Source organism: Staurois parvus, unplaced genomic scaffold, assembly GCF_062004578.1.
Source record: "Staurois parvus isolate SC_StPar_1 unplaced genomic scaffold, SC_StPar_1.0 ptg001008l, whole genome shotgun sequence".
In the NCBI taxonomy this organism is placed as follows: Eukaryota; Metazoa; Chordata; class Amphibia; order Anura; family Ranidae; genus Staurois; species Staurois parvus.
Genome location: NW_028318804.1, coordinates 1917345 through 1921228, shown reverse-complemented (window position 1 = coordinate 1921228; position 3884 = coordinate 1917345). Strand labels below are relative to the sequence as shown.

General features: G+C 46.2%; 1 long non-coding RNA gene across 1 annotated transcript; it reads left to right on the top strand.

Annotated features, from left to right (window-relative positions):
- Positions 1 to 541: 541 nt before the first annotated feature.
- Positions 542 to 3884, top strand: LOC149441297 (uncharacterized). The gene is made up of 3 exons (XR_016307406.1): positions 542 to 688; positions 1447 to 1532; positions 2999 to 3884. It is a non-coding gene; the product is annotated as an uncharacterized LOC149441297 (long non-coding RNA).

Here is a 3884-nt window from a genome sequence, read left to right as displayed (position 1 = left end):
TGGACAATGCAGTTTAAGAAATGACGGAATGTGATTGGACAATGCAGTTTAGTAAATGAAAGACTGTTACTGGACAATGCAGTTTTTAGTAAATGACGGAATGTGATTGGACAATGTAGTTTAGTAAATGAAAGAATGTTACTGGACAATGCAGTTTAGTAAATGACGGAATGCGATTGGACAATGCAGTTTAGTAAATGACGGAATGCGATTGGACAATGCAGTTTAGTAAATGACGGAATGTGATTGGACAATGCAGTTTAAGAAATGACGGAATGTGATTGGACAATGCAGTTTAGTAAATGAAAGACTGTTACTGGACAATGCAGTTTTTAGTAAATGACGGAATGTGATTGGACAATGTAGTTTAGTAAATGAAAGAATGTTACTGGACAATGCAGTTTAGTAAATGACGGAATGCGATTGGACAATGCAGTTTAGTAAATGATGGAATGCGATTGGACAATGCAGTTTAGTAAATGAAGGAATGTGATTGGACAGTGCTGTTTTGTAAATGACGGAATTTGATTGGAGTTGGTCTGATGTGTAACTTTCTGTTTTGCAGGTGGAATATAAAGACTTTCCAAAAAACAACAAAAACGAGTTTGTATCTCTAATTAATTGTTCCTTCCAACCGCCGCTAATCAGCCACGGTGTGGGAAAAGATGTGGAGTCCTGCCATGACATGGTAAGATGGCTGCTGGCGCTGCAGAGGGGGGCACAGTGGGTGAAGTAATGACATTCATTTTATAGTAGGTGTGCTCAACCTGTGGCCCTCGATATCAAATCGGGGAAGTGCACTTCTGTGGGTTTGATGTGCTTTCAGAAAGTGCAGGTCACCTATAGAAGTCTATAGCAAAGCGTAGCTAACCCACAGGAAAGCCGCAGGTGCATGCGGCTAAATGGCAGCACATCAGTGTGAAAGCAGTCTTATAGCAGGCTCAGGACAGTAAGGGCCTGTATACATTTGTAATTTTATGGGGGGGGAGACTGTTTTTTTTTTTTTAACTCCCCCCTTCTCCCTCCCCACCACAGGTGTAGCATCAGACATCGCAATGATAGCCCACCCTATGCTCCAGGGCGTCCATGTGGCTTCCCAGTCACGTTCTGTTTTACATGTGGACAGGAGGAGCAGCGGGGACAGCATTTACAGGAACCAATTCTCCATCCTCCTCCTACAGCTGCTGAAATACAGCTTCTCCTCCTCTCCCTCCCACCAGAATTCAGCTGATGCAGCAGGAAAATGTTCATTATGCTATTCAAAATAAAACATTTAAAATTCTGAACCACTTAATTTTATTGCGGCCTGCAAACCGTTAACAAAATCACTTAAGTGGCCGTCGTTCTTCAAAAGTTGAGCACCCTTAGTTTATAGTGTTTGAGGAACTGTTCTGCAACCCTTAGTCTCTGGCAAGCAGAGCTGACACTTTCTTCTCTTTACTATAGGCTGCTTTGAATATCTTGAAGCTGCTCTCTGAGATGGACCAACAAAGTCCCGAGGTGCTGAGGACAGGGAATGGACCAATATCAGTGTAAGTTTATGAGCCACTCTGTCCACCCAGTATATACTCTGCTGATCACAAAGACCTGCCCATCCCTTTCCTACCCTGCCAATCCAAAATACCGGCTTTTTTCCTATCCTACCCTGCCAGTTACATTAACCCAACCATTCCTCTCCTACCCTGCTGACCAGAGAACCACCATTCCTCTCCTACCCTGCTGACCAGAGAACCACCCATTCCTCTCCTACCCTGCTGACCAGAGAACCACCCATTCCTCTCCTACCCTGCTGACCACAGAACCAGCCATTCCTCGCCTACCCTGCTGACCACAGAACCACCCATTCCTCGCCTACCCTGCTGACCACAGAACCACCCATTCCTCGCCTACCCTGCTGACCACAGAACCACCCATTCCTCGCCTACCCTGCTGACCAGAGAACCACCATTCCTTTCCTACCCTGCTGACCAGAGAACCACCCATTCCTCGCCTACCCTGCTGACCAGAGATCCACCTATTCCTCACCTACCCTGCTGACCAGAGAACCACCCATTCCTCGCCTACCCTGCTGACCAGAGATCCACCTATTCCTCACCTACCCTGCTGACCAGAGAACCACCCATTCCTCTCCTACCTTGCTGTCTACAGAGACTTGGTCATTCTTCTCCTACCCCGCTGACCAGCGATCTATCCATTCCTCTCCTTCCCTGCTGACCACAGACCTGCCCATTCCTCTCCTACCCTGCTGTCCACAGACCTGCCCATTCCTCTCCTACCCTGCTGTCCACAGACCTGCCCATTCCTCTCCTACCCTGCTGTCCACAGACCTGCCCATTCCTCTCCTACCCTGGTGACCACAGACCTGCCCATTCCTCTCCTACCCTGGTGACCACAGACCTGCCCATTCCTCTCCTACCCTGGTGACCACAGACCTGCCCATTCCTCTCCTACCCTGCTGACCACAGACCTGCCCATTCCTCTCCTACCCTGCTGACCACAGACCTGCCCATTCCTCTCCTACCCTGCTGACCACAGACCTGCCCATTCCTCTCCTACCCTGCTGACCACAGACTTGCCCAATTCTCTCCTACCCTGCTGACCACAGACCTGCCCATTCCTCTCCTACCCTGCTGACCACAGACTTGCCCAATTCTCTCCTACCCTGCTGACCAAAGACTTGCTCATTTCTCTCCTACTCTGACGACCATAACGACCTACCCATTCCTTTCCCACCCTGACGACCATAGAGACCTACCTATCTGTTTCCTATACTGCTGATCAGAGATCTGTCTATCCGTCTTCTGTCCCGCCGATCACAGAGACCCGCCCATTCCTTTCCTACCATACTGCTCATTGCTCCCCATCTTTAATCCATTTGTTGCTGATCCCTCCAGCTGAACCTTCAGACCTCTAACGATCCACTATGCATATTGTAGTGATGGGTGTAATGATAGCAAGATACCATAACACTCTGCGTTGTCTTTCCTGTCCCCCCCAGGTGTGTCAAACCCGAGATGGAAAGTGACTCTCTCCTCAAACCAGCTAGCTCAAACACTTTGGGACAAACACTGGACAATACAGCCTGATGACCGCCGCAGATGGAATTTCAAAGCACCAGAGAAAATCAAATTTTTTTTTTTTTAATTTTTGTTTTTGTACTTGAACCGCTGCGACAAGTCCCGTCTCCCCTTTCTCGCGTCTCTTTCCCGCCTGTAATTTCAAATGATGATTTTTATAGTTTTTGTATCGGTTTCATCACTTTCGAAACATTTCACGAATTGATCATATCCTCACATGTAGTCATATATGGATGGATTTTGTTTCTTTTTTTAATGAGGCATTAGTGGCGATCGAGTTTTGTTTTCAGTTGTAAAATGCGCTACCGCTAAAGCCAGTGCTGCCAGGTAGCAATTAATTAACAATTGTAGAAATAAATATATGAATTTTTTTATTTTATCATTAGCGATAGACAGTGTTCAATCATTTGAGTGTTTATTTTTGTGTTTGTATAAAGGAGTTTACATGAAGTATGTGGAAGCTGTGCAGCCTATATCACTGCATCACAGGATATGATCCGACCGGGGTGCCACCAGCTCATTTGATTTTCTTTGTGTGCTTTATCCCGTGGACTTACATCTCCATGTCGGGCTGAAAAAATGCCTTCGTCTGTGTATGAGCCGTGTTGCTTTAGGTGTGTTGGTAGCGTGCCCGCGACACCTGCAGTACATTTTGCATATTGTCTATTTAAAACGCATCATGCGTCGCCAAGTTCAGTATCGCTTCAGGTCATTGTTTACCCGGAATTTTTTCTCCCCATGGAATGTAACTAGTGTTTGTCACAAGAAAAAAAAAATACAAAAAAAATAATAAATCAATAAAACGAA